The sequence below is a fragment of the Lissotriton helveticus genome, chromosome 1_1, assembly GCF_964261635.1.
Source record: "Lissotriton helveticus chromosome 1_1, aLisHel1.1, whole genome shotgun sequence".
In the NCBI taxonomy this organism is placed as follows: Eukaryota; Metazoa; Chordata; class Amphibia; order Caudata; family Salamandridae; genus Lissotriton; species Lissotriton helveticus.
Genome location: NC_136057.1, coordinates 692937661 through 692956957, shown reverse-complemented (window position 1 = coordinate 692956957; position 19297 = coordinate 692937661).

The following is a 19297-nucleotide window of genomic DNA, read 5'->3' as shown; positions in this document are numbered from 1 at the left end:
CAATCAATGTAGTGGAATCATTCAAGTCATCTCCTTGTGACAATATTTCATTCTTGGTGCTGTCCATTTCAATCAATCTAATGGAATCATACAAGTCATGTCCTCCTTGTGACAATATTTCATTATTGGTGCTCTCAATTTCAATCAATGTGTTGGACAATTCAAAAGAAATTGCCACGGTCTCTTCATTGTGAGCCATTTTATTTTGAAATTGCTTGCTGTAAATTGCAGAAAAAAATAATCACTTTCATTTATCGTTTTTAGTAATACATAATATAAAACTAACTTTATCAAGTATTTAGTATAACAGAAGGACTGCAAATAAATAACAGAAAACATTTTTCAAATTATCTTCAAGTGTACAACATAGTTCCCCTTACAAATTAACAACTCACCTTTTTAAAAGTAGCAGAAGTGTTAGTACTGTGTAAATCAAACACCAGAAATTCACCACCAAAAATTCCTCACAAATGTACCTCAGACAGTAGTATCACAAAATGGCTGTGGTTTCCTCTCATTTGACATATATACATAACCAATTAACTTTCATCACACACAAATACAAAACCAAAGTAACATTTTAATTGGTTCTAAATTTCAACACTTTCAAATGTGTTTTCCCCATGCAATTTTCCATAGGACATTTACATACGTCTACAGCCTGAATGGCTGAACGGAATTACACCAAACTTGGCAAAATGGTACATCAAACCTAAGAGGTCAGGAAGGATCTACTATGCCCCCTTATGGTCATTTCCCCCTTCGCTTTGGCCTCCTCTTGTCTCTCAATCCTACCGAGGGACAAGATGGCGGCCGCTACGGACTGTTTGGAATGTTGACAGACGCCGGAGAACCAATCAGCTTCGCAAAGCTCCGTAACGCGAAAAGTACGCGAAGCGGAGCGCTGTTACAGATATATATCTTTTTTTGAACGTTAATTTCTCAAAATCCACTGGAGCACATATATTGAGACCTAGCAAAGGCACATCGGGCTACCAGTCCCTAATATTTTGCCAAGTTTCGTGCAAATCCATTCAGCCGTTCGATTATTATTATTTTGTTTTTTTTTTGCCCCGCGGGGCCCTTTTAAAACCTCCACATCAAACCTAGGGGGTCAGCGAGGATCTACTATGCCCCCTTATAGTTATTTCCCCCTTTGTTTTGACCTCCTCTTGTCTCTCGATCCTACCGAGAGACAAGATGGCGGCCGCTACGGACTGTTTGGAATGTTGACAGACGCCGGAGAACCAATCAGCTTCGCTTCACAAAGCTCCGTTGCGCGAAAAGTCCGCGAACCAGAGCGCTAACCGGTCCGCTGTTACAGATATATATCTTTTTTTAAACGTTAATTTCTCAAAATCCACTGGAGCACATATATTGAGACCTACAAAAGGCACATCGGGCTACCAGTCCCTACAATTTTGCCAAGTTTCGTGCAAATCCATTCAGCCGTTCGGGCTAAAAGTGAGGCCAACCGCCCTATGGAAAACTCAATGTTAAAAACACGTTTTGGGACCCCCCTTTTTTCTCGGCCCCCACTGGACGAACCCCCCCCAAATTTTCAAGGGCTGCTCAGAAACAAAATGTGCCATTTTCCTGAAAATTTCAGCCGATTCCGTCCACAAACGCCAAAGTTATTAGACATAGAATTTTCAAAAAACCCATAGAGAAAAAATCCTAACTATATATACCTACTGGCGACTGCCAGTAGGTAATATATATATATATATATATATATATATATATATATATATATATATATATATATATATATATATAGATATATTACCTACTGGCGGTCGCCAGTAGGTATATATAGTTAGGATTTTTTCTCTATGGGATTTTTGAAAATTCTATGTCGAATAACTTTGGCGTTTGAGGACGGAATTGGCTGAAATTTTCAGGAAAATGGAACATTTTCTTTCTGAGCAGCCCCTGAAAATTTGGGGGGGTTTCGTCAAGGGGGGGGGCTGAGAAAAAAGGGGGGTCCCAAAACGCGTTTTTCCCATGCAATTTTCCATAGGGCGGTTGGCCTCACTTTTAGCTCGAACGGCTGAATGGATTTCCACGAAACTTGGCAAAATTGTAGGGACTGGTAGCCCGATGTGCCTTTGCTAGGTCTCAATATATGTGCTCCAGTGGATTTTGAGAAATTAACGTTCAAAAAAATATATATATCTGTAAGCGCGCTCCGGGCAGCGCCCCGGTTCGCGTACCTGACGCGTAACGGAACTTCGCGAAGCGAAGCTGATTGGCTCTCCGGTGTCTGTCAACATTCTAAACAGTCCGGAGCGGCCGCCATCTTGTCTCTCGGTAGGATTGAGAGACAAGAGGAGGCCAAAACAAAGGGGTAAATGGCCATAAGGGGGCATAGCAGATCCTCCCTGACCCCCTAGGTTTGATGTGGAGGCTTTAAAAGGGCCCCGCGGGGGAAAAGAAAAGAAAAAATTGTTTTTTTTGCGTGGGGAGCGCCCAGTACGCGCACCGGGAAGCGGTCCGGGGAGCGTACTATAAGGAAAAAAGAATGATCGACTTTTTAAATATTGTATGTTTATTGATTGTTCATTTTTTTTTTTTTTTTTTTTTAATTAAATATAAATTTATTTTTGTGATTCTTTTTCCAAATTTAACAGAACATTTAACAACACATTGTCGGAAATGTCCTCATTTTCAATCAGCGAATCTACTGCATCTACACATTGAACTAATTCATGGTCCCGTGATTCATCCATGAAATCTGAGTCATAATTGTCCTCAATATCTTTTTCTGTGTTGTTCTCCAGAACAATTTTGAAGGAAATATTCTGCTCTCCTTCCATTTTCTTGCTGTAATTTGCATAAAAAATAAATATATCAGTAGGGATAGGGCACTGTTGGGTTTAAGTTCAGACAGGTACTTGTGAGTTTATAACAGAGAAGTAATCAATGGGCACTGTATGGTTTCAGGCGTGAAGTAGTACTATTAAAAAGTGCCTGTGAAGAAGCCTAAGTAAATTCATAATTATACCACGGAAACCTAAATCAATCCATAATTATAATAAACAAGCCTTTCTCAATGTCTAACTCTTACAGAGGGACAGTATATACCTATCTAAAAATGTTTTCCCAAAATAATTTAAAGTGCATGACATAGTTCTCCTTTCAAATTTACAAAATAACATCTTACCTTTTAAAAACAAGTTTAAGTTGTCAGTGAAAATGCTCTTGCAATGTACTTCAGGAAGTAGTAGTCAAAATGGCTGTGTTTCTCTCTCTTTCTTTATATATATTCAGGTACATAACCAATCAAATGTCAGGTAAAAAAAGTAGAAAATGAAAGTAACATTTTAATTGGTTGTCAATTCCAACACTTCAGATGTGTTTTGTGAAGTAATTTACCTCAGGTTATTTAGAGAGGTCTACAGGGTAAATGGCTAAATGGAATTCCAACCAAATTTGTGAAAACGGTAGGGATTGGTATGTAGTATGCGCTAATCTATATTTGGTGAAAGTGTCTCCAGTGATTTTTCTGTATATTACTTTCCCACCTTTTTTGAGCGAGCGCTTCCTGGTGCGCGCCCCGGTACGCGAACTGGCAGCGTTACGGGAGTCCTCCATTTTGTGTTTCGGTAGATTTGAGATACAAGATGGAGGGCAAATAATGTTGAGAATGGGTAGAAGGGGGCACGGTAGACGTATCCTGACCCCCTAGGTTTTCTGAGGGTGGCTGAGGAGGCCCATATGTGCGAAAAAAACCACATTTTTTTTCAAATTTTTGCACGGTTAGCGTCCGGTGCGCGTCCCGGGTAGCGCTCCGGTGAGCATACTTTGGTGAAAATTAGTGAAAAAAGTTAGAGTAAAATAATAATTGTGAGTGATCAGATGTAGGGTAGCTCTGAAAAGAGCTTTTGGGTCCTGTGGCTGATTTAGGTACCTACAAGTAGGTACCAATGCACAGTCCTAAATTCAGGATGAAAATTCTGTTCCCCTCATCTGAGAAGTGAACTCCATCTCTTCTGTAGATATCTTGCATGTAGTAACGCAAGTTATTGTTGTAGATGGAGCCCATTCCATGGTCTCTCATGTAAGCTGAAACAGACTTATTTACATGCTTCCTCGATTTCTCAATTTGTGGACAAAATTGGTTGGACCACCTCCATTTCTGTCTTTGGCATATATTTGAATATACCAAGGCAGTTTGAGGAAAAAGTGCCATCAATTGGTCAAAGGTGTCTTTTAAAAGCATTTCCAGACCTACCCCTGTCAAAGTGCCCAAGTCATTTCCTCCACAGTGCACAATTAACAGGTCAGGTTTTGGCAAATGCAAAAAGGTTTTCACCAATGGTATCAATTGGTGACATCTTAATCCTCTGTGGCCAATCCAGTTGATTTCCACATTTTGTAAATTGAGGTTGTGTAAATTTCTGTTATCAGCATACCTTTGAGCCCAGTGGATATAACTATGTCCAACAATCCAGACAGAAAACATGGTGAGAGGAGGTTCTGCTGCAGTCAGATGAAGTGTGGGAATGAAATGGCAGCTGGAACAGTAGGAGTATGTAATGAAAAAAACTGTGGAGTTTGTGTGATAATTAATCAGTAGCAGTGATTGGTGGATTTTGATTGCTGAAAACAGAAAGTTAGGGTGCATGGATGAGTTCTTTGAAAGATGTAATTTGAATGGTCAAGAAAAAATCATTTTATGAAAGATTGCACTGGATACGCAGGTGTACTGAGAGTTCAGAGTTCAATTGAAACATTGTTGTGTGAACTTGCAAACATGAGAGATCTTTCAGGAGGTGGTTGCTATGGAAAAAAGGCAGAAAGGGCAGAAGGGGGAAGGGTGTTGATTTGAAAAAAGTGAGGGAAGAGTTTTGATTGGGTGACATGAGAGATATGTGTGATGAATTACAGCATTTCTGTGCCATTGTTGGTTGCAGCCTCTGGAGTGCATACCTTTTGCTCTGCTGAAGACAAATTGGTGTGTGTCTGAGACTGTTTTGAAACTCAAAAAGTATTTGCTAAGGTGAGAAAAGATTCATTTAATTTAGATAGAGAATAGTATGCTTTAGGGAGAAAAGTATGAAGAAAGTTGTGTATTTAAAATGTTGCTTTGTTTCATAGGTTGCTTGGGGCATATTTACAAGGCCTTTGAGTCCCTTTGATATTATTTTTCCCATTTTAATTTAAGTCATTTCCCCGTGGTGCAAGGTCCTTGTAAATACGCCCCCATGTGTGCTTGGCAAATTTAGATTTTGTTTCTTTGAGTTACATAGCCATGTTAAAAGTGATGCAAAAATGGTTTAAGGGCCTTCAAAATACGCTTTCATGTGTGTTAGGGCATTTTAAGTCACTTCCCCATGAATGTAGTTGAATAACTGCTTTACTTGATGTGTTTAAAAACGTTTATTGAAGTCATTTAAGTTTCTTGATATGTACTGCTGGAGTTTCATAGGCTGCTTGGGGCATATTTACAAGGCCTTTGAGTCCCTTTGATGTTATTTTCCCCATTTTAATTTAAGACATTTCCCCGTGGTGCAAGGTCCTTGTAAATACGCCCCCATGTGTGCTTGGCAAATTTAGATTTTGTTTCTTTGAGTTACATAGCCATGTTAAAAGTGATGCAAAAATGGTGCAAGGGCCTTCAAAATACGCTTTCATGTGTGTTAGGGCATTTTAAGTCACTTCCCCATGAATGTAGTTGAATAACTGCTTTACTTGATGTGTTTAAAAACGTTTATTGAAGTCATTTAAGTTTCTTGATATGTACTGCTAGAGTTTCATATGCTGCTTGGGGCATATTTAAAAGGCCTTTGAGTCCCTTTGATGTTATTTTCCCCATTTTAATTTAAGTTATTTCCCCGTGGTGTAAGGTCCTTGTAAATACGCCCCCATGTGTGCTTGGCTAATTTAAGTACTGATAGGATGTGCTTCTACATAGGACCTGTGTTGTGTTTTCAAATTATGACCAGAAAATCGTTTTAAAAAAAAAAAAAAAAAACGCTTTTCACATTTATGAGAAGGTCATATTGGTGTCTGCTTCTTTAAATAAATATTGAACTGAGAAATATTAAACTGAGGCTTCTGTAAGTGTCAAAGGAGGTGAGTAATGTACATTGCTCTGTTGCATAAAGTCCTCATCCTCTGCGTACTCTTGGATATGCTAGACTAAATCTGCTCAATGAGATAACTAAGCTAAGGAAACACAGGTGATGTGATTGTGAATTGAGCATAAATATTTGCACGTTTTTAAATTACATCACCTGTGTTTCCTAACATTACGAATCACATTGTGCAGATGAGGTTTAGGCCTGTCCAGGGAGATAGAGGAGGTCTGGCCTTTGTTCAAGAGTGTAGTGGACATGACTCACTTCATTGGTAGGCCTGCACATGTATTATCTCCTCTGTACTCTTCAACAAGCCTAAATTTCATCTGCAACACTGAGTAGGCCTCACCTCAAACAAACCTCTGGATAGGCCACACCTTATCGTCATCCTGAATCAATCATTTAAAATGTTAGGGGCAGATTTATGATGGCCGTGCGCCTCTTTTGCGCTGCTGTTGCGTCACTTTTGTGATGCAGCAGTGATGCAAAAGATGCACCATGTTGCAAGACAGGCCTCACTTCATCTCCAACAAGATACCGTCAGTTTAAACTGTAAACATTTAGGACTGTGTAGGGGGCATGGAGAAGCTGAATCTTCTGTAAATGTCAAAATTGTTGCATACAGTGCTCAACTTCTGCGTAGTCTTTGATATGTTAGTTTCCATCTGCACAATGAGATACCTAAGCAAAGGAAACACAGGTTATGTGATTCTGAAATGAGGAAAATAAATTCCACATTTTTCAATTACATCACCTGTGTTTCCTAACATTATGAATCACATTGTGCAGTTGAGGTTTAGGCCTGTCCAGAGTCACAGAAGAGGTCTGGCCTTTGTTCAAGAGTGAAGTGGACATGACTCACTTCATTGGTAGGCCTGCACATGTATCATCTCCTCTGTACTCTTCAACAAGCCTAAATTTCATCTGCAACCCTGAGTAGGCCTCACATCAAAAAAACCTCTGGATAGTCCACACCTTATCGTCATCCTGAATCAATCATTTAAAATGTTAGGGGCATATTTATGATGGCCGTGCGCCTCTTTTGCGCTGCTGTTGCGTCACTTTAGTGATGCAGCAGTGATGCAAAAGATGCACCATGTTGCAAGATAGGCCTCACTTCATCTGCAACAAGATACTGTTAGTTTAAAATGTATATATTTAGGACTGTGTAGGGGGCATGGAGAAGCTGAATCTTCTGTAAATGTCAAAATTGTTGTATACAGTGCTCAACTTCTGCGTACTCTTTGATATGCTAGACTCCATCTGCACAATGAGATACCTAAGCAAAGGAAACACACGTGATGTGATTGTGAAATGAGGAAAAGAAATTCCACATTTTTCAATTACATCACCTGTGTTTCCTAACTTTACGAATCACATTGTGCAGATGAGGTTTAGGCCTGTCTACGGACACAGAAGAGGTCTGACCTTTGTTCAAGAGTGCAGTGGACATGATTCACTTCATTGGTAGGCCTGCACATGTATTATCTCCTCTGCACTCTTCAACAAGCCTAAATTCCATCTGCAACCCTGAGTAGGCCTCACCTCAAACAAACCTCTGGATAGTCCACACCTTATCTTCATCCTGAATCAATCATTTAAAATGTTAGTGGCATATTTATGATGGCCGTGCGCCTCTTTTGCGCTGCTGTTGCGTCACTTTTGTGATGCAGCAGTGATGCAAAAGATGCACCATGTTGCAAGATAGGCCTCACTTCATCTGCAACAAAATACTGTTAGTTTAAAATGTATACATTTAGGACTGTGTAGTGGGCATGGAAAAGCTGAATCTTCTGTAAATGTCAAAATTGTTGTATACAGTGCTCAACTTCTGCGTACTCTTTGATATGCTAGACTCCATCTGCACAATGAGATACCTAAGCAAAGGAAACACAGGTGATGTGATTGTGAAATGAGGAAAAGAAATTCCACATTTTTCAATTACATTACCTGTGTTTCCTAACTTTACGAATCACATTGTGCAGATCAGGTTTAGGCCTGTCTACGGACACAGAAGAGGTCTGACCTTTGTTCAAGAGTGCAGTGGACATGATTCACTTCATTGGTAGCCCTGCACATGTATTATCTCCTCTGTACTCTTCAACAAGCCTAAATTCCATCTGCAACCCTGAGTAGGCCTCACCTCAAACAAACCTCTGGATAGTCCACACCTTATCGTCATCCTGAATCAATCATTTAAAATGTTAGGGGCAGATTTATGATGGCCGTGTGCCTCTTTTGCGCCGCTGTTGCGTCACTTTTGTGATGCAGCAGTGATGCAAAAGATGCACCATGTTGCAAGATAGGCCTCACTTCATCTCCAACAAGATACCGTCAGTTTAAACTGTAAACATTTAGGACTGTGTAGGGGACATGGAGAAGCTGAATCTTCTGTAAATGTCAAAATTGTTGCATACAGTGCTCAACTTCTGCGTACTCTTTGATATGCTAGACTCCATCTGCACAATGAGATACCTAAGCAAAGGAAACACAGGTGACGTGATTGTGAAATGAGGAAAAGAAATTCCACATTTTTCAATTACATCACCTGTGTTTCCTAACATTACGAATCACATTGTGCAGATGAGGTTTAGGCCTGTTCACGGACACAGAAGAGGTCTGACCTTTGTTCAAGAGTGCAGCGGACATGATTCACTTCATTGGTAGGCCTGCACATGTATTATCTCCTCTGTACTCTTCAACAAGCCTAAATTTCATCTGCAACCCTGAGTAGGCCTAACCTCAAACAAACCTCTGGATAGGCCACACCTTATCGTCATCCTGAATCAATCATTTAAAATGTTAGGGACAGATTTATGATAGCCGTGTGCCTCTTTTGCGCCGCTGTGCGTCACTTTTGTGACGCAGCGGCGGTGCAAAAGATTTGCTATGTTGCGACATATTTACAACTTGATGCATCTAGGCAGATGTGTCATGCTGTAAAGTCCTGTGCCACATGAAACCTGCGTCAGATTTCATGTGAGCGTTTTGTTGTAGGGTGGGCAGTCATTTGCATGAAAGCCCTGTAAAACTAACACAGTAAAATTAAGAAGATTTCACTGAGTCACATTTATGGCATTGCTGAATCAAATCCTTAGGCCTGTTTGAAACAGGCATAAGGAGTGATGCACCATGCAATGTGTGGCTTGCCCCTGTGCATTGCAGTAGATATGTCGCGCTTACGACGTGATTCCTGCAATGCGCCGTTTTTGTGCAACAGATGCGTGACGCATCTGTGCTGTTTTTGCTCAATGGTGCTCTGCATTGTAAATGCGGCACATCATGGGTGGCAGAGCAGTGGCGCACGTTAACTGGTGCATCCCTGGGGATGCGCCAGTTAACATAAATCTGCTCCTTTAAATTTAAGTATTAGCAGGGGACACAGTGTTGGTGAGGCTTATCCAAGGTTAAGAAGAGATGAGTCCTGTTCACTGAAAAATTGGACATAGGCCTCACCTCCTCAGCATCGCTGGACATGGTTAAATAATATCTGCAAAATGTTACTCTTGTTAAACAATTTTACAATTATAGTCTCTGAGATTTGTCTCTTACTCTGCAACATGTCATTGTTGTTCTCTTTCTTTAAAGATAACGACAACATCAAGCATGAGTGATAATGAGCAATCTGTTGATCTCGATATTATCATTGAAATTGTGATTGAAACATCAGTGGAAGTAGATCCCTTGGATGATTTAAATCCTGAGGATGATGAAGAACATGATGAGGATGCCGATTTGTCAGAATTGTATGACATAGGGTGGGAAGCTGACTTGCTCGAGCCTATGGAACTATAAACATTTATTTTTAAAAGTTACTGGAAATGAAAAGTAACCATGTTAACCGTTTCATTTAAAATTAAACACATCTTCAAAAACAGCTTGTGTGAAGTGTCTTTAATAAAATAGGGAAATATGCTGATAAAAATTAGTTCAGATTCACATATAAAAGAGCAAAGGTCAAATGTAGAAGCATTCTATTTCTTTGCTACTATTTGTGAGTACTAAATTTGCCAATGCACTAAAAATTATTGTATGTAAAATTGACAAGTAGTGTGTTAATTTTTTGACGACTGTTATTGATTTACTGTTTGGTAATAGTGGTTAATAACATTTTTTATTATATTTTACCACAGATTCAACTGCAGATCATTTTAAAACTACATTATGCCATCTAAAGAAAGAAGCCGAAAGGCTACAAAACGTCAAAGACAGCAGATTACTAAATGCTTGCAGCAGTCCTCTACAATAAAAACTCGTCAAGTCACCAAGAAAGCTCCGGGTAAGACAACGAAATCATTCCTAAGAAACATTAGTAGAACAAAAAGTATTACTACAGAACATGTTTTAGTCCAGAAAAAGAGAGCCAATTTAAATGGAAAGGAAAGGCCAATCAAAAATGTTACTGCTAGAGCAGGAGATAACTCTGTGCATGGTAGTAGAAGGAAAAATCAGTTTAGGGACATTCGTAGACGAATGTTCCGCAACAGGATAATTGGCAATTTGTTAAAAAATATTAAGAAAGGTCAACAGAAAGTGTTTTTTTATAAGAGAAAAAAAAAAGTTGAGAAAATTATTGATCAGGCATTTGAAATTAAGCGAAAGTTATTTATTTTGATAATCAATAGAATTAGGAAACTAAACAAGGCAATTTATGATTTCAAAACAAATAGTAGATGGAAGAGAACAGTTAATCGTAGTAATTTTTGTGAAGTTTTTTCAGGAGAATGGATGCATAGTTCAAGTTGTGAGGCATTTTTTAATGAGGAGAGTTATTTCCAGGATAATGATTTGGTGCATGTAGTTGACACCAGTGGTCGAGCTTATGAGGTGAAAGATGGTTGTCCAGTTGAAAAAGAAAAACTTGTGACAACAGAGGCAGAAGAGGTGTTAGGTAATGAGGTTTTAGGAAGACGTCCTAAGGGACCAGTGTATACCTGGAAGTGTAGTAGTATTTGCAGTGTGCGACAGGATTCCATCAATTTGCTTTGTGATTTTGTACGGACGTTTAATAAGAAAACTTTAAAACAGAAAATGAAGTTGTTGCAAGAATTAGATCCTTGCAGAGTGAGAGAAGTGACAGGTTTGCATGGTCATTCACTGGCTTGTCTTTCCAGGAGAGTATGCCAGAGTGTTTTTCATCATTTCAGGATGCTAGCAGTGCATCATAATAAAGTGAGGAAATTAGTTAGAATGTTGTATTATGCTAAGAGTCCAGCAATTATGCTTAAACAATTATGCACTGCTCTTTTGCATGGTTCTGAAGTAGATGTGAAGAATATTTGTGAAGAAATTGAGTTTTGTTACTTTGCAAGTAAAGAGGAGAATGTTGAAATTGACCCAGAAGAAGAAGGTAATGTGGAAGATAGTGTACAGGTTTCCAGTACAGATAATTTTCAGAAAGAAATTGCCACGTTTCAGGTGAAATCAAGTGAGAGGCCTAATTTCACTTGTGTGTGTTGTCGACACACTTATTATAAGAATCAGACTAAGTGGATTTATATGCGAAAAGTGAAAGGGAAAATAATAGTGAATGGAAGGATTTTACAACATACTTGATGGTAGAAAATTGTTTTGATTTGGGATCGGATCAACGTGTGTGTACTTATTGTTGTAACAAATTAAATCAAAACCGGATGCCTGCTAGAGCGGTTCATAATAATCTGGAATTTGTTGAGATTCCTTCTGAATTGAAGGATTTAAATACTTATGAATCTATTTTGATTCAAAGTATCCATCCCTTTCAGGCTATTGTACGAATGGAGCCAAAGACAGGGAAATTGCCTCCATCGGATTTACAGAGAGGATTAAAGGGAAGAGTTGTTTATTTGCCTCTAGATTTGAAGAAAAACATTAATACAATTGGAGTAGAGAAAGTGGAAGAGGAACCTCTGGTTATCTTAGTTAATGGGGTTCCGACAAAGAGTAAGAAAATCTGGCAAGATTTAGTGGATGATAGGAAAGTCAAAAAGGCAACATTGTATTTGAAGAAAAACAATAAGTACTACAAGAATGTATATGTTGCAGAAGAGGAAGTAAGTGAAGAAGAGGATAGCGATTTGTGTGCTGGTCAAATTGAGAAAGTAGAAGTCTCTAAAAATGAAGAAATATATGAACATTATAGTGTTCATCCTTTGCATTCCAAGGAAGTCATGGGGAATGCTATTGAGTTGTTTCAAATGAAACAAGCCAAATGAAGTCCCATTAGTGTTTGGGAGGAAAGTTTGGAAGCTCGGTGTTTCCCACAGCTATTTCCAACAGGTCAAGGAGGAAGATATGATGAGCGACCTGATCAAATTCCTGCTTCTGAATACCGGACTTTACGATTGTATGCAGAAGATCCTAGATTTCGTCAATGCATTCCCTATTTGTTTCATCTACTGTTTGAAAGCGATCTGTCTGGACTGTCATATGCAGTGAACCACATCTTGAAAAGTGGTGTACACATGCAAAATATCTCGGCAAGGGACTTTATGGATAAAGTCAATGTGCAAGACAGTATTTTGGATTCTCACCTGATTAATCTCATGGCGTGTCAGCGTGGTACTAATGAGTACTGGTACCGTCGTCATGGTGATTTAAAATGTATGCTGAGGAACTTAGGAACTCCCACATGGTTCCTCACTCTCAGCTGTGCCGAGTATGGCTGGGAAATAATTTACAACAAGGGGTGGTGATGGACAGAGTCTCTGAATTAAGCAGAGTACTCTCACCCAGTCAAGAGATCAGGGCTAGATCCAACACCGTTTTTTAGCTCATTGCACCATCCCAGTTTCAGAACCTGGCTGTATGCAAATTAGTCTGTCCCTGGCCCAGTGCATCATGGGAACAGGGCAGACCAGACTACAAAAGCCAATTCTTACACTGGGAAGGAAACAAGCTTCCGGGGACCGTTTTCTGGCATTACAGCCGTCTTCGGCCCGGCTTGCTTGAATCCTGATGGTGCAATGAGCAAGGGACTCACATCTGAGTATACCCTTCCACGCTTAGGGTGGACAAAATTATTTACAACAAGGGGTGGTGATGGACAGAGTCTCTGAATTAAGCAGAGTACTCTCACCCAGTCAAGAGATCAGGGCTAGATCCAACACCGTTTTTTAGCTCATTGCACCATCCCAGTTTCAGAACCTGGCTGTATGCAAATTAGTCTGTCCCTGGCCCAGTGCATCATGGGAACAGGGCAGACCAGACTACAAAAGCCAATTCTTACACTGGGAAGGAAACAAGCTTCCGGGGACCGGTTTCTGGCATTACAGCCGTCTTCGGCACGGCTTGCTTGAATCCTGATGGTGCAATGAGCAAGGGACTCACATCTGAGTATACCCTTCCACGCTTAGGGTGGACAAAATTATTTACAACAAGGGGTGGTGATGGACAGAGTCTCTGAATTAAGCAGAGTACTCTCACCCAGTCAAGAGATCAGGGCTAGATCCAACACCGTTTTTTAGCTCATTGCACCATCCCAGTTTCAGAACCTGGCTGTATGCAAATTAGTCTGTCCCTGGCCCAGTGCATCATGGGAACAGGGCAGACCAGACTACAAAAGCCAATTCTTACACTGGGAAGGAAACAAGCTTCCGGGGACCGGTTTCTGGCATTACAGCCGTCTTCGGCCCGGCTTGCTTGAATCCTGATGGTGCAATGAGAAAGGGACTCACATCTGAGTATACCCTTCCACGCTTAGGGTGGACAAAATTATTTACAACAAGGGGTGGTGATGGACAGAGTCTCTGAATTAAGAAGAGTACTCTCACCCAGTCAAGAGATCAGGGCTAGATCCAACACCGTTTTTTAGCTCATTGCACCATCCCAGTTTCAGAACCTGGCTGTATGCAAATTAGTCTGTCCCTGGCCCAGTGCATCATGGGAACAGGGCAGACCAGACTACAAAAGCCAATTCTTACACTGGGAAGGAAACAAGCTTCCGGGGACCGGTTTCTGGCATTACAGCCGTCTTCGGCCCGGCTTGAATCCTGATGGTGCAATGAGCAAGGGACTCACATCTGAGTATACCCTTCCACGCTTAGGGTGGACAAAATTATTTACAACAAGGGGTGGTGATGGACAGAGTCTCTGAATTAAGCAGAGTACTCTCACTCAGTCAAGAGATCAGGGCTAGATCCAACACCGTTTTTTAGCTCATTGCACCATCCCAGTTTCAGAACCTGGCTGTATGCAAATTAGTCTGTCCCTGGCCCAGTGCATCATGGGAACAGGGCAGACCAGACTACAAAAGCCAATTCTTACACTGGGAAGGAAACAAGCTTCCGGGGACCGGTTTCTGGCATTACAGCCGTCTTCGGCCCGGCTTGCTTGAATCCTGATGGTGCAATGAGCAAGGGACTCACATCTGAGTATACCCTTCCACGCTTAGGGTGGACAAAATTATTTACAACAAGGGGTGGTGATGGACAGAGTCTCTGAATTAAGCAGAGTACTCTCACCCAGTCAAGAGATCAGGGCTAGATCCAACACCGTTTTTTGGCTCATTGCACCATCCCAGTTTCAGAACCTGGCTGTATGCAAATTAGTCTGTCCCTGGCCCAGTGCATCATGGGAACAGGGCAGACCAGACTACAAAAGCCAATTCTTACACTGGGAAGGAAACAAGCTTCCGGGGACCGGTTTCTGGCATTACAGCCGTCTTCGGCCCGGCTTGCTTGAATCCTGATGGTGCAATGAGCAAGGGACTCACATCTGAGTATACCCTTCCACGCTTAGGGTGGACAAAATTATTTACAACAAGGGGTGGTGATGGACAGAGTCTCTGAATTAAGCAGAGTACTCTCACCCAGTCAAGAGATCAGGGCTAGATCAAACACCGTTTTTTAGCTCATTGCACCATCCCAGTTTCAGAACCTGGCTGTATGCAAATTAGTCTGTCCCTGGCCCAGTGCATCATGGGAACAGGGCAGACCAGACTACAAAAGCCAATTCTTACACTGGGAAGGAAACAAGCTTCCGGGGACCGGTTTCTGGCATTACAGCCGTCTTCGGCCCAGCTTGCTTGAATCCTGATGGTGCAATGAGCAAGGGACTCACATCTGAGTATACCCTTCCACGCTTAGGGTGGGCAAAATTATTTACAACAAGGGGTGGTGATGGACAGAGTCTCTGAATTAAGCAGAGTACTCTCACCCAGTCAAGAGATCAGGGCTAGATCCAACACCGTTTTTTAGCTCATTGCACCATCCCAGTTTCAGAACCTGGCTGTATGCAAATTAGTCTGTCCCTGGCCCAGTGCATCATGGGAACAGGGCAGACCAGACTACAAAAGCCAATTCTTACACTGGGAAGGAAACAAGCTTCCGGGGACCGGTTTCTGGCATTACAGCCGTCTTCGGCCCGGCTTGCTTGAATCCTGATGGTGCAATGAGCAAGGGACTCACATCTGAGTATACCCTTCCACGCTTAGGGTGGACAAAATTATTTACAAAAAGGGGTGGTGATGGACAGAGTCTCTGAATTAAGCAGAGTACTCTCACCCAGTCAAGAGATCAGGGCTAGATCCAACACCGTTTTTTAGCTCATTGCACCATCCCAGTTTCAGAACCTGGCTGTATGCAAATTAGTCTGTCCCTGGCCCAGTGCATCATGGGAACAGGGCAGACCAGACTAAAAAAGCCAATTCTTACACTGGGAAGGAAACAAGCTTCCGGGGACCGGTTTCTGGCATTACAGCCGTCTTCGGCCCGGCTTGCTTGAATCCTGATGGTGCAATGAGCAAGAGACTCACATCTGAGTATACCCTTCCACGCTTAGGGTGGGCAAAATTATTTACAACAAGGGGTGGTGATGGACAGAGTCTCTGAATTAAGCAGAGTACTCTCACCCAGTCAAGAGATCAGGGCTAGATCCAACACCGTTTTTTATCTCATTGCACCATCCCAGTTTCAGAACCTGGCTGTATGCAAATTAGTCTGTCCCTGGCCCAGTGCATCATGGGAACAGGGCAGACCAGACTACAAAAGCCAATTCTTACACTGGGAAGGAAACAAGCTTCCGGGGACCGATTTCTGGCATTACAGCCGTCTTCGGCCCGGCTTGCTTGAATCCTGATGATGCAATGAGCAAGGGACTCACATCTGAGTATACCCTTCCACGCTTAGGGTGGACAAAATTATTTACAACAAGGGGTGGTGATGGACAGAGTCTCTGAATTAAGCAGAGTACTCTCACCCAGTCAAGAGATCAGGGCTAGATCCAACACCGTTTTTTATCTCATTGCACCATCCCAGTTTCAGAACCTGGCTGTATGCAAATTAGTCTGTCCCTGGCCCAGTGCATCATGGGAACAGGGCAGACCAGACTACAAAAGCCAATTCTTACACTGGGAAGGAAACAAGCTTCCGGGGACCGGTTTCTGGCATTACAGCCGTCTTCGGCCCGGCTTGCTTGAATCCTGATGATGCAATGAGCAAGGGACTCACATCTGAGTATACCCTTCCACGCTTAGGGTGGACAAAATTATTTACAAAAAGGGGTGGTGATGGACAGAGTCTCTGAATTAAGCAGAGTACTCTCACCCAGTCAAGAGATCAGGGCTAGATCCAACACCGTTTTTTAGCTCATTGCACCATCCCAGTTTCAGAACCTGGCTGTATGCAAATTAGTCTGTCCCTGGCCCAGTGCAATGGTGCAATGAGCTAAAAAACGGTGTTGGATCTAGCCCTGATCTCTTGACTGGGTGAGAGTATTCTGCTTAATTCAGAGACTCTGTCCCTCACCACCCCTTGTTGTAAATAATTTTGTCCACCCTAAGCGTGGAAGGGTATACTCAGACATGAGTCCCTTGGTCATTGCACCATCAGGATTCAAGCAAGCCGGGCCGAAGACGGCTGTAATGCCAGAAACCGGTCCCCGGAAGCTTGTTTCCTTCCCAGTGTAAGAATTGGCTTTTGTAGTTTGGTTTGCCCTGTTCCCATCATGCACTGGGACAGGAACAGACTAATTTGCATACAGCCAGGTTCTGAAACTGGGATGGTGCAATGAGCTAAAAAACGGTGTTGGATCTAGCCCTGATCTCTTGACTGGGTGAGAGTATTCTGCTTAATTCAGAGACTCTGTCCCTCACCACCCCTTGTTGTAAATAATTTTGTCCACCCCAAGCGTGGAAGGGTATACTCAGACATGAGTCCCTTGCTCATTGCACCATCAGGATTCAAGCAAGCCGGGCCGAAGACGGCTGTAATGCCAGAAACCGGTCCCCGGAAGCTTGTTTCCTTCCCAGTGTAAGAATTGGCTTTTGTAGTTTGGTTTGCCCTGTTCCCATCATGCACTGGGACAGGAACAGACTAATTTGCATACAGCCAGGTTCTGAAACTGGGATGGTGCAATGAGCTAAAAAACGGTGTTGGATCTAGCCCTGATCTCTTGACTGGGTGAGAGTATTCTGCTTAGTTCAGAGACTCTGTCCCTCACCACCCCTTGTTGTAAATAATTTTGTCCACCCTAAGCGTGGAAGGGTATACTCAGACATGAGTCCCTTGCTTATTGCACCATCAGGATTCAAGCAAGCCGGGCCGAAGACGGCTGTAATGCCAGAAACCGGTCCCCGGAAGCTTGTTTCCTTCCCAGTGTAAGAATTGGCTTTTGTAGTTTGGTTTGCCCTGTTCCCATCATGCACTGGGACAGGAACAGACTAATTTGCATACAGCCAGGTTCTGAAACTGGGATGGTGCAATGAGCTAAAAAACGGTGTTGGATCTAGCCCTGATCTCTTGACTGGGTGAGAGTATTCTGCTTAATTCAGAGACTCTGTCCCTCACCACCTCTTGTTGTAAATAATTTTGTCCACCCTAAGCGTGGAAGGGTATACTCAGACATGAGTCCCTTGCTCATTGCACCATCAGGATTCAAGCAAGCCGGGCCGAAGACGGCTGTAATGCCAGAAACCGGTCCTCGGAAGCTTGTTTCCTTCCCAGTGTAAGAATTGGCTTTTGTAGGTTGGTTTGCCCTGTTCCCATCATGCACTGGGACAGGAACAGACTAATTTGCATACAGCCAGGTTCTGAAACTGGGATGGTGCAATGAGCTAAAAAACGGTGTTGGATCTAGCCCTGATCTCTTGACTGGGTGAGAGTATTCTGCTTAATTCAGAGACTCTGTCCCTCACCACCCCTTGTTGTAAATAATTTTGTCCACCCTAAGCGTGGAAGGGTATACTCAGACATGAGTCCCTTGCTCATTGCACCATCAGGATTCAAGCAAGCCGGGCCGAAGACGGCTGTAATGCCAGAAACCGGTCCCCGGAAGCTTGTTTCCTTCCCAGTGTAAGAATTGGCTTTTGTAGTTTGGTTTGCCCTGTTCCCATCATGCACTGGGACAGGAACAGACTAATTTGCATACAGCCAGGTTCTGAAACTGGGATGGTGCAATGAGCTAAAAAACGGTGTTGGATCTAGCCCTGATCTCTTGACTGGGTGAGAGTATTCTGCTTAATTCAGAGACTCTGTACCTCACCACCCCTTGTTGTAAATAATTTTGTCCACCCTAAGCGTGGAAGGGTATACTCAGACATGAGTCCTTTGCTCATTGCACCATCAGGATTCAAGCAAGCCGGGCCGAAGACGGCTGTAATGCCAGAAACCGGTCCCCGGAAGCTTGTTTCCTTCCCAGTGTAAGAATTGGCTTTTGTAGTTTGGTTTGCCCTGTTCCCATCATGCACTGGGACAGGAACAGACTAATTTGCATACAGCCAGGTTCTGAAACTGGGATGGTGCAATTAGCTAAAAAACGGTGTTGGATCTAGCCCTGATCTCTTGGCTGGGTGAGAGTATTCTGCTTAATTCAGAGACTCTGTCCCTCACCACCCCTTGTTGTAAATAATTTTGTTCACCCTAAGCGTGGAAGGGTATACTCAGACATGAGTCCCTTGCTCATTGCACCATCAGGATTCAAGCAAGCCGGGCCGAAGACGGCTGTAATGCCAGAAACCGGTCCTCGGAAGCTTGTTTCCTTCCCAGTGTAAGAATTGGCTTTTGTAGGTTGGTTTGCCCTGTTCCCATCATGCACTGGGACAGGAACAGACTAATTTGCATACAGCCAGGTTCTGAAACTGGGATGGTGCAATGAGCTAAAAAACGGTGTTGGATCTAGCCCTGATCTCTTGACTGGGTGAGAGTATTCTGCTTAATTCAGAGACTCTGTCCCTCACCACCCCTTGTTGTAAATAATTTTGTCCACCCTAAGCGTGGAAGGGTATACTCAGACAT